The following is a 12,797-nucleotide window of genomic DNA, read 5'->3' as shown; positions in this document are numbered from 1 at the left end:
GGGGCCTGAGTTTACCTGGAAAAGAGGGAAGCTTCATGAGAGATTGGATAGAGGGTGCTCTACTGAGGATTGGAATGTGCTTTGGCCCAATCGATTTATATCTCACTTGCCTTTCTTTAATTCTGATCATAGACCTCTCCTCCTGGCTCAAAGTGGTCCTCCTAGGCCTAGAGTGCATTCCAAACCTTTTAAATTCATGGCTGCTTGGTTGGCTGATCAGGATTTTGGCAGATTAGTTATGAAGAGTTGGGGCAGTAATGAAGAGTGGGTTTCAGCCAGGAACAATTTTGAGAAGGATGCCACTGTTTGGCACCAGAATGTGTTCAAAAGGAATATCCAGCAGAAAAATAAATTCTATGCTAGATTAAGAGGTCTAGACAGCTATATGAATGGCAGATTTGATCACAGTTTGGAAATTTTGCAGAAGAACCTTTGGAAAGAACTTCAAGCTATTCTGATTAAAGAAGAATTGACCTGGTTCCAGAGGTCTAGAAGTCAGTGGTTGAAATATGGTGACAGGAATACAAGATTCTTCCACTCTTCTACTGTGGCTAGGAGGAGACACAATAGGATTCTCACTCTCAAAGATGAGAATGGTACCTGGATAGCTGATCCTGATTCCTTGGTCAATATGGCAGTGTCCTATTACAAAGAGTTATTTACAGCCGAGACTCCTGATGATGGTTTTTTCCCCATTCAGGGGATGTTCCCTAATCTGTCTGAGGGGGAGAAGCTAAAACTGGCACTTTGTCCTAACAAGGAGGAGATTAGGAGAACTGTGTTCAAAATGAGAAAGTTCAAAGCTCCTGGTCCGGATGGGCTTCATGCCATTTTTTTCCAGAGTCAATGGGCAACTATAGGTGAATCAGTGTGTAAGGTGGTTCAAGATTGCTTCCAGTATCTTGAGAAAGTGAAGGAGATTAATAAAACTCTTATCTGTTTGATTCCGAAGACAGATAGCCCTGAGAGTATGAAAGATTTTAGACCCATTAGTCTTTGTAATGTAATTTATAAAATCATTACAAAGACTGTGGCTGAGAGGTTGAGAGATTTGATGCCAAAACTGATTTCTCCTAATCAAAGTAGTTTTATAAAGGGTAGACAAAGTGCTGACAATATAATTGTTGCCCAAGAAGTAATCCACTCTATGAGAAAGAGAAGAGGCAGTAAAGGATGAATGATGATAAAGGTGGACCTTGAGAAAGCCTATGATAGGATGAGTTGGAGCTTTGTGGTGGAGACACTTAGAGATCTTGGATTCCCTGAATCTCTATGTAATTTGATCTCTAGTTGCATTTCTTCTAATTCCTTCAGCCTTCTTTGGAATGGGGTGGCTACTGGTCAAATTATCCCAGGGAGAGGAATCAGACAAGGGGATCCCCTATCCCCTTATTTGTTTGTTCTATGTATGGAGAGGTTAGCTCACCTCATCAAGGTGGCTGTGGAAGCTAAAGCATGGAAACCAGTGCTGAATAATAAGAAGGCTCCCCTTATTTCGCATCTTTTCTTTGCGGATGATATCATTTTATGTGATGAGGCAGGCTTGGATCAGGCCCAGGTGATTAATCAAGTTTTTAAAGTCTTTGCTGAAGCATCAGGGCATAAAGTGATTAAGGAAAAGACTAAGATTTTCTTTTCAAGGAATGTATGTTTCAATAAAGCCAGAGAAATCAGTAGCTGCTTGGGTTTCAATATCACTTCTGATTTGGGAAAGTACTTGGGAGTTCCTTTGCATCATAGTAGAATTTCCAAGAATTCCTTTTAGCATGTTCTAGATAGAGTGCACAAAAGATTGTCCTCTTGGAACCAGAACTCCCTTTCGATGGCTGGAAGAGCAACTCTTGCTAAGGCAGTTTTGGAAGCTCTCCCTGCTTACACCATGCAGACTGCTGCTATGCCTGTTACTGTTTGTAGGGAAGTGGAGAAGCTCACAAGGAGTTTTTTGTGGGGATCCAATCAGAATGCTAGGAAAACTCATCTGGTCAATTGGAATACTATTTGTCAGCCGAAGGTGCAAGGGGGCTTGGGACTCAGAGATCAAGTCAAAGTTAATAAAGCTTACTCTATGAAGCTTGGGTTTGGACTCATTAGCAATACAGAAGACCTATGGGTTAGAATTCTAAAAGCCAAATACAAGGTGGAAGAGGCCTTGATTCCTAAGCTCACTATCTCCAGGGATGTCTCTAATACCTGGAAAGGTATACAACAAGTTTGGGATCAGGTGCAATCTGGTGCCAAGATACTTCTGGGTGATGGGAGAAATATAGATTTTTGGAGGGATAATTGGGTCCCTAATGTGGGCAGATTACTGGATGCTATTCAATTTGAAGTGCTAGAATATAGTTCTAACTGGAAAGTGGTTGATTGTGTTCTGGCAAAGGGGGGTTGGAACAGAACTCTGTTGAATCAGCTGCTGCCAGAGCATATTGTTTCTGCTATAGCTGCTATCTATCCTCCTCGGGCTCATAATGACAGGGATAGGGTTATTTGGAGGCATTCATCTTCAGGTATTTTTACCATTAGCTCAGCTTATTCTACTCTATGTAATACTTCTATAGCTTCTGAGCCTGGAGACTGGAAACTGGTTTGGAGCTGGAAAGGCCCACAGAGGATTAAAATCTTCCTATGGCTGTTATATGGTAATAGAATCCTCACTAATGCTGAAAGGGTGAGAAGGCATATGGTAGATAATTCTAGATGTCCTAGATGCCAAGGGATACTGGAAGACAGAGAGCATATATTTAGGAGCTGCAACTGGGCTAAGGAGGTCTGGAATCATTGGGTGGATGTTACAGGTACTAGCCAGTTTCAAACAATGGCCTTTGATAAACTGGTTGGAATTTAATCTCAAGCCTCAGAGCAGGAACTCGAATTGGCAGTTGAGTTTTGGTATGATCTGCTGGTATATGTGGAAAGAGAGGAATAAACTTATTTTCCAAGGAAGTAGTTTGGCTCCTCATGAGTTCTTCAAACAGGTATCTTTGAATATCCTAAATGCTGTTGAGGCTAATGAGATGCTTAGGGATGCAGGTTTGGACCTTGATCGCTTGAAGGAAATTTGGATTAACTGGAGGGCTCCTCCCCATGGCTGGATAAAAGTGAATGTCGATGGCTCTTGTAGGGATAATGGAGCTGATCTAGCATGTGGTGGTGTTGTTAGAGATGATACTGGGGTTTGGTTGCAGGGTTTTACCAGGAGACTTAACCATGGAACGGCTTTAATGGCTGAATTATGGGGATTCTTTATTGTGTTGGAATGGATATGGCAGAACAATGTTCATAATGCTATTTTGGAAGGAGATTCGCTGGTTGCTGTTCATTTGATTAAGGAAGGGTGTGTGAGATCTCATCCTTGTTTTTTCCTTGTTGATAGAATTAATACACTGATGGATACTTACTGGCATGTGAATATCATACATACTTATAGAGAAGGTAATCAAGCTGCTGATTGGATGGCGAAGCTCAGAATTGATGATAGCTGGGGAACTCATTGGTTCAATGCTCCTCCGATTGGATGTAGGGAACTTGTGTTAGAGGATTGTAAGGGCCTTGATTTGGCCTCTTTTGACTTTTTGTAGTTATGTTTTTGCTTTCCTTTGTATTCCAAAATAAACTAACAAGTTAGTAACTAATAAGTTATTCCCAATATCTTGTTGGAGGTCAACCACTTAAATAATAAAAAATAAAAATCTTAAAATAAAATGATACGATACAAATTAAAATGCTTAACAATTTATGTCCAACCAAGAAGTTGTCAATCTCTCAACAGTATGAAAAAAATCGAGTATCATTTTTATAATCTAAAATAATCACACTTGCATGATCCAATCACACTGGTAGGAAACATGAGATTGCGAGAAGGATAAACAGAAGGAGTGCAACAATTGGATTTTGGTTGAGATGGAGAGAGATTAATGCACAACAACATAGGTCTCAAGTGTAGATTAAGGTTTAGGCTCAAGAAAAGGAGAAAACATTCGGTACAACTACTATACCTATATCCATATTAAAAAGGGAAAGTTTTTGAAACTTAGAGCAAAATATAAAGAAAAGAATGGGTTAAAATGAATTTTTTTTTCCTATTTAACAGAAGGGAGTAAGAGTTCAGTACTCCCGTTACATTGAATAAATTTCCCCAAAAATGTCACACATCATAATCTACGATTTATTTTATTTTATTTTATTTTTAAGAAAAAAATTCAACTTGAGGAGTCAACCTACACCCCACCGATTTTAAAATTAAATTGAAAGAAAAATAATTATTAAAGACTATAAATTTGACAATTAAAAGGAGATATGTTAATTAATTTCAGTAAATTATAAACAATATAAAAATTATAAATTAGAAGATAACAACTATTCAAACATATACAGAAAGGGTAAAGGATTTCTGCAGTCAATGGAGATAAATTATCTCCAGTGAGCCCAAAACGACATTGTTTTGGGACAAAAATCAAGGTATTTTTGTAATTCTAATATATTGCAGGGTTATATTAGTCTTTATCATTATAATTTTTTAATTATAAACCCCAAAACAACGTCGTTTTGAGCTCATTAGAGATAACTTTATCTCAAGTGACTGGAAAAATACTTTTCTCATACAAAAATATAATTAATTCAATAGAACTTAAATTTAAAATTCAAAAATAAAAACTTTTTTAGAGACATGGGTCACTTTTTTTAACAAAACATGGATTAAGAAATTTAACTTCCCAAAGAAATGGACTGGGAATAATTTATATATAAGGGGAAAATGTTTGTCCTTTTAAAGGATATAACTTTATGTTATTTAGATCTTAACCGTTGATTTTCGTCAATCAACGGTTATAATTTATAAGGTCGAATTTATTAATTAACTAGTAATTCACAATAAATTATAACCGTTGATTGACGAAAATCAACGGTTATATTTTAAAATTATACAAAGTTATATCCTTTAAAAAGATAAATGTTTTTCCCTATATATAATATGATGATCTTATTATATGTGCAAAACTTATTAAATCATATTATTAATTATTTAATAAAAAAATCTAAAAATAATTTATTTCAGTGATAAGGAATTTGTTTCCCTTATCAAAGGTTTCGAGTACATGTCCACTAATGTTGTAATGGAGAAAATAAATAGTGTTAGGAAAGCTGCCCCTAATATGGATTTTAAGTGATCGGATAAGGTTGAATTCGATTATATTCAACACCACCCATTAACAAGATACAAAAAAATCGCGTTTAGGTCAACCTATTATGAAATTTGTTTTGTGTTCGTGTTTAACATGAAAAATATGTATCGTGTTGCATATCAACCAGCAAACAATATTGATATTCTTGTAAGATATTCGTGTCGTGTCGTATAAACCCGCATAATAAGCAACACATTTTGAGGTTGCAGGTTATTCATGTAATGTCAATACAAATTGTCACCCCTATTATATATATATATATAGTTCACATTACTAAAAAATTAGAGCCCTTAGATATAAGTGGGATCAACAGACAAGATTGAGAGTGTAACTTACACTGGTGTAAAATGATCCTGATCCATATATATATATATATATATATATATATATATATATATATATATATATATATATATATGATGTAGGATCTTTTGACACCGGTGTCAAATTTGTAATTTTTAACCTCATATGAGAGCCATTAGATCAAAAAAGATCAACGACTCTGATTTGTGAGCATGTGACACCATTGAACTTTTTTGATCTAACGACTCTCAAATAAGGTGTCAAACTTCAAATTTGACACTGGTGTCAAAGGATCCTACCTATATATATATATATATATATATATATATATATATATATGCTTTAATGTTTTTACCGTGAATGTAGATAAGTTATCTACATTCAGTCAAAAAATGACATCATTTTGGGTTCAAAGATTAAAAAATTATAATGAAAAAGACTATTATAACCGTAAAATAAATTATAATTACAAAAATACCTTGATTTCCACTCTAAAACGACGTCGTTTGAGACTCAATGTAACTTATCTACATTGTCTGCAAAAAAAACAAACCAATATATAAAAGATTAGTAATTTTCAACACAAGCCGCTAATACAACTCTGACACGATACACAAAAAATTCATAATCAGGTTAACTCATTTTTAAATTTGTATTGTGTTCGTGTTGACAAAAATTGACACAAAAAAATTTGCATCGTGTTGAGTGTCAACCGGCAAATACAAAATTAACCTCCATTAATCTTCTTACAAGGTTATTCATATTGAGTCGTATTAAACTGAATTATCATCCTAATCCACTATCTGTGTAGACATAAAAAATATATTTGAAAGCATATCTATATATGGGTAAAGAATTTCTCCAGTCAATGGAGATAAGTTATCTTTGGTGAGCCAAAAACGACGTTGTTTTGGGACGAAAATCAAGGTATTTTTGTAATTCTAATATATTGCAGGGTTATATCAGTCTTTGTCATTATAATTTTTTAATCTTATAACCCAAAACGATATCACTTTGAGCTCACTGGAGATGACTTTATCTCAGTGACTGGAGAAATACTTTTCCATATATATATATATATATATATATATATATATATATATATAGGTCAGGATCATTTTACACCAGTATAAGTTACACTCTTAATCTTGTCCGTTTATCCCATTTATATCTAAGGGCTCTAATTTTTTAGTAATGTGAGCCATTAGATACAAGCGGATCAATGGTCAAGATTGAGTGTAAGACTTCTAACTCTTACATCGGTGTAAGAATATCCTGCCTATATATATATATATATATATATATATATATATATATATATATATATATATATATATATATATATATATAACTATGTTAAAATCTCAAATAACATGTTTATGGTTTTTTTCCATAATATGTCAATTTTCGAAAAGAGTAAATTTTATATTTTCAAAATATTCTTTATCCCTTTTCAATCGGTAACAAAAATTTGAGTTCAAACATTGAGGACCGTTATTCTTACAATCTAAAAGTTTTATAATTATAACTTATTTTTTTACCTTTGATTTTCGTCAATCCAGCGATTATAATTTATTGGAATTAATAATTAATTAATAAATATGACCTAATAAATCATAATTGTTGGGTTTGATGGAAATCAACGAGAAAAAATAGGTTGTAAGAGATTGTAAGCGAAAAAGAGGTTGTAAGAATAAGAATAACGCTCCTCTCAAACCTTTCAAGGGTTTTTCAAACAATGATCGTATAAATAAAGAGGTAGGATTTTCATACTACTATTTTTTCACTACCAATTCACTACCACTCTAATTTTCGTTGGATCACACTTTTTAGCAACTTTTTTCTCATTTTTAGCGAATTTTTTGTTGAAAAATTTGATCCAACGATAATTAGAGTGGTAGTGAATTGATAGTAAAAAAAAATGGTAGTATGAAATATCCAATCTCATAAACAAAATTTGTTCAGAACAGGTATAATATTGTTTCTCCTTTATAATTGGACCGCAAAGTGACATTATTTTTAGGTTGAGATTTTTTTTTGTTATATGACAAAAGTTAATATAACATTAAAATTATTTAAAATACCCAAATATCAAAATAACATTGTTTTATAAAATTGTTTATTACTTCTCCTAACACAAAATGATGTCATAATATTATTTATTGATTGACCATTAGTTTCAACAATGTATTTAAAATTTGTTACGGATTATTTTTCGGATCTAATTTGTTATTATGTATAATTAATATTTAATAAATATTTTACAATAACCAAGATACTAACACCAAAAAAGAATATATTCCAATGGAGCAAGATTAAGAGGATTATATATTCAAGTTAATCCTAAAAGGTCATACGTATATAATACGATAAGAAGTAGGGTTGGCAAAACGGGCCAACCCGGCTCGACCCGGCCCAACCCGCATTTGGCCCGAAAAAATCGAGCCGGGTTAGGGTTGACTCGAAAAAAAGAACGAGACAGAAAACCCAACCCAACCCGACCCGAGCCGGGTTAGGGTTGGCTCGCGGGTTGGCTCGAAAAAAACTCGCGAGCTGGCTCAAAAGATTGGATCGCGGGTTAGCTCGAAAAAATGCTTGCGGGTTGGCTCATTTTTGGCTCGCGAGTTGGCTCGTGGGTTGGCTCGCAGGGTAGCTCAAAAAATGGGTTTTTGTGGAGCTAGTCACATCTGTTCTTCAACACTGCACAATATCATAAAACAAACAGCTCAAATCAGGTACTACCCACATCTTAGTAATATTATAAAACAAAAGTGATTAATACCCCAGTATTCTAACAACTTATTAATCGGGTTTTCCCTGGACAATAAGTAACCTCAGCAATAGCTATAAGTTCCAACAAAGCCAACATCCAGTCATAAAATTGTAATTCAGATTGTAGGAGCAAAGTCAGCAAACATGTCTATTACTTACTTATCCCCAACAATGCACCCTATGGTAAAACAATGCACAAGTATGCCACAAACCAATCATTCTATGGATCTATCAGTTAGCAAATGTAGGAGAAATCTAAATGGATTTGTTAGTTAACATCTAACAGTTTTAGATTGAAGGGAAACCAACCAAGTTCGCCTCTAACCCAAAAACCATTCATATAAAGTCCATACATCGAATTGTAAGGCGTCAGACCAAAAGATTAAAACCAAAAAAAATTATTAGTGACAAATATCCTGGAGTTCAACACCAATTGAACAAGAAAACAAAATCCCATTTTTGCAAAACTAAAAAACAAACACAAAACTACAGTCAATTGCGACAACAATCATCACAATTCACAAATCAAACTATGTGATGACAGAACCTAGTCAAATATATGTAACCTAAGAAGGGAGGAAAATATTGCTAACACACAGGAAGAAATCGAGATCTTTCATTTTAAGAACAGTCAAAGGGAAGATGGTAAAGAAAAGCCACAACTAGGAATCTAGGATGCATTGGGGAAAAACAAAATGTTGAGAAAGATGAAGGCACACACCTGAAACAACTAGGAAGATGGTAAAGAAAAGCCACAACTAGGAGGGAGACAAGGCAAAATAGAGCAGCGGGTAAAGTTGGTGGTGGTCGGAATCCTAGGAGGGAGGAGCACGGTGGCTGCTGAATCACACACCTGAAACCAAACTGGCGTATGTTGCCAAGATCTGAAAAAGGGAAAAAAAATTAACAAAATCAGTAAAACAAGAAGAAAGGAAAAAAAAAACCCTTCAAATCTGACCCTGTGTGTGTTGCCAAGAATCGGTGTGTGTTACAGAGGAGGAACGAAACCGGTGGAAGAGAGAACCCGCGATGTCGTCGCTGCGCCGGTGGTGAGGGTGGAGTGGGGGACCTGGGGTGACTGGTCACTGGTGAGTTTGTGACTGTTGTGAGTGAGTGTGAATGTGTGATCTCAGGCGTGCGTGAGCGTGACTTTTTTGTTGTATTTTATTTTTTATTTTATTTTTTAAAAAAAGAGTGACCCGCGAGCTGGCTCGTTTGAGCTCGAGTTGGCTCGGGTCGGGCTGGTTCGGGTTGGCAGCTCATTTTTTCCAACCCAACCCGGCTCGTTTTTTGCGGGTTACGAGCCAACCCGACGGGTTGGCTCATTTTTGCCATCCCTAATAAGAAGTAGATATATTTGATAAAAAAATATAAATTTTACCGATGACTCAAAAGATGAGAGGATATAAATTGAAATAATTTGAACATATTAGTCAAAGATAAATGATTCCGTTAGAACAAAAATTTATTACAAAAATATCATATAAAAAGAGAAAGAGATTAAATTAGCATACAATCTGCCTTTTGATGAAGTAGAGAAAAACTATAGCATTGTGGATGAATAAATCCATTAGTTCCTATATTTCATATGATCAGGGACATTTGGTAGATGAATTTTTTTTTTTTGTTCTTGGAAATTAGAATTTCTAGAAATATGCTGAGAAAGTGAATTTTTCAGGAATGTTACCAACAAATTATTCGGTAAGCTACAATATTTTCAGAAATGTCGGCTCAAATTTCCTAATTCTATATTTGGTTAATTATCGATGGTTCCTGAAAATGTGGACTGATTTTATAAAACTAACCTTTGATGAATTTTTTTTTAAAATATAATATGCCACAAAAGGGTCAAAATGCGGCGTTGGGGGTCACTGGAGCAAAATTGTGTGAAGTAGAGAGGAACTCAGTAAAAAAGCATTGTGAAAGGGAAGAGAGGAACCCACGATTTTGTGAAGTAAAGTAAACAAGGGCTTTAACAAGAGAGAGTATTTTAGTCATAGAAAGATTAAAGTAGGTTTTACTAATGTCTTATAAATTATGTAAAAAATTTCCACAATGTGAGAATCTAAGAATATCACCTACCTGATGATATTATTTCATGGAATTCTTATTGACAATTTTAATTTCCAGGAATCTTGTTTTTCCACGAAAATTTTAAGAATCTTTGTACTGAACATAGATAACTAGGATTCCAAATGTGAGTTTTATGAAAATATAAAATTTATTGCTCTGCCAAACGAACCCTTATAGTCATTTTAATATTTATTTATGTATTTTTGTTCATTTATTTTTTTCTTTTCTATCAATCTTTTCTCTCTCTTTTTCTGTGAATGAATCTTTTCTCACTTTATTTGGATTCATCATCGCCTATTCTAACTAATTTAGGATAAAAGTATTATTAGATGTTTATGTTGATTAACCATTATTGCATTGAATATTTTATAATATAAATAGAAATAAATTAATATGTTTTCTTGCAACCGTAAGTAAAAAAATTAATAATATGATAATACTTTTAATTTTTTAATAATTTATTTCAAAAATATATAATAAAATATTCATAAAATTTTTATATACAATACAACTTCATTATTCATAGGGAAAAGTTTATAAAATATATAATAAAATATTCATGAAATTTTTATATACAATATAACTTCATTATTCATAGGGAAAAGTTTATAAATCACATTGTGATTTATTCTTTTATCACTTATATTCCTATATTTTTTTTTCTTATCAATTATTCCTTGTATTTTTGTTTTGTTTTGTAAACAACACTGTTTCTTGTGTTTTTATTCCATTCAAATCCATCTTTAACATCATTAGTAATTAAACTAATTTGTCCATTTTATCCCTATTTTATTTGTTCACTGACCTGATATAAAAATATTGGGCACCAGTAATAAATAAGCGAAGTTTAGGTTTACTATAAAGACATGAAGAACAATAATGTGTCTTGTCCCTTTCAAAGTTTTTACAAAATAAGCATAACATTCCTACAAAAAAAAAATCACAGAAAAAGTTAACATTCAAAATTTTGAATGTAATCACTTTTAAACAAATGAATTTTTCTTTTATTATTCTCGGACCAATCCCCCGTTGTTAAACAAGCAGCTACTGTTTTATTTTTTTTTAATGTTATCATAACAATTTTATTTATGCACCACTTATATAATTTTCTTATAATTTTATACTACATTTTTAGAATATATATATATATATATATATATATATATATATATATATATATATATATATGAGTTTGCATTTGTCATTTAACATGACACAACAAAGTTTCTTACACACACATTTTGTGAGGCCTACACTTTTTGAAGAAAAAGAAAAGAAAACTATGACACGCAAAACGAATCTCTATAACATTACACAATCACTTTTCCTACAACATAACTCTTATAAAATCCATATATATAAATATATATATATATATATATATATATATATATATATTTCAACATTTTTTTTTTGAATATTAAAAAGTATAAGAAATGACATAAAAAATATGGGGTATAGGAATCGCTTCTCATAATATAATATTAATATTAAATTATATAGATAAGAGGAAAAAGATAAAAGAGGCCTTAATTTGCATATTGATTTTGGAGCCAATGCTCTTTGATTTTTATTTTTTTTGTAGTTAATGTGATTTTCTTGTTTTGTCACATCTAACTATAAATTGCCCCATCCGAAATTTTTTCGAGTCCCCCTTTCTAACAATTATTGTTCTCCCATTTGTTACATGTTTTTTCTAGTCATAATCAAGTAGATTTTGCCACCTTTTTTATTTTTAGAGTCAGATTTTACTTTTGATAAATAAAACTCAAAACATAAAATAAAAGTCAAATAAACAAATTAATTTTAATTACTAATGATTTTAAATATGGATTTAGATGAAAAAAATTATAATTTGATAAAAAATATATATATGAATATAAATAATAAAAAAGTAAACCACATAAAATTTATGAATTTTTCCCTTATTCATAATCACAAAAATATCAAGTGCTTTATAGCGCTTTGCATGGCTCATCTAGCCGAATTGAAGCGGAGGACCAAGCTGAATGAGGAAAGAAAAAAGTTCTGCTATCATTTCATAATGACGTGAATTTTTTATTTTTTATATTTTTAAATTTAGATTTTATTTAAATATAAAATAAATTTCATCCTAATCTAATTATTTGTCTAGACGTAAATGGAATTCACCACTTCAAAGTACCATATGTCATTTGGATTAGTTAAAAGTTCTCTTGACCACATGGTTACATAGTAGTCAAAATTAAAAAAAAAATAACAATTTTTATTTTTTAAATCCTTAATAAATAAAGGGAAAAATGTGTGTCATTTTAAATGACACATCTTATATTCTTTCACTCTCACAAAGAAATGAGACCCATACCTTTAAAACTTGTATCACCTATTTTCTTTCCTATGATTTATCTCTTTTTCTCACTTAAAATGACACAAATTTATATCCTTCAAAATGATATATACTTTTTCCATAAATAAATAGACACCCCTGCT

The sequence above is a fragment of the Gastrolobium bilobum genome, unplaced genomic scaffold (genome assembly GCF_033153095.1).
Source record: "Gastrolobium bilobum isolate Gb01-03AN ecotype WA unplaced genomic scaffold, APGP_CSIRO_Gbil_v1 utg24366, whole genome shotgun sequence".
Classification (NCBI taxonomy): domain Eukaryota; kingdom Viridiplantae; phylum Streptophyta; class Magnoliopsida; order Fabales; family Fabaceae; genus Gastrolobium; species Gastrolobium bilobum.
This window is presented reverse-complemented; position numbering follows the sequence as displayed.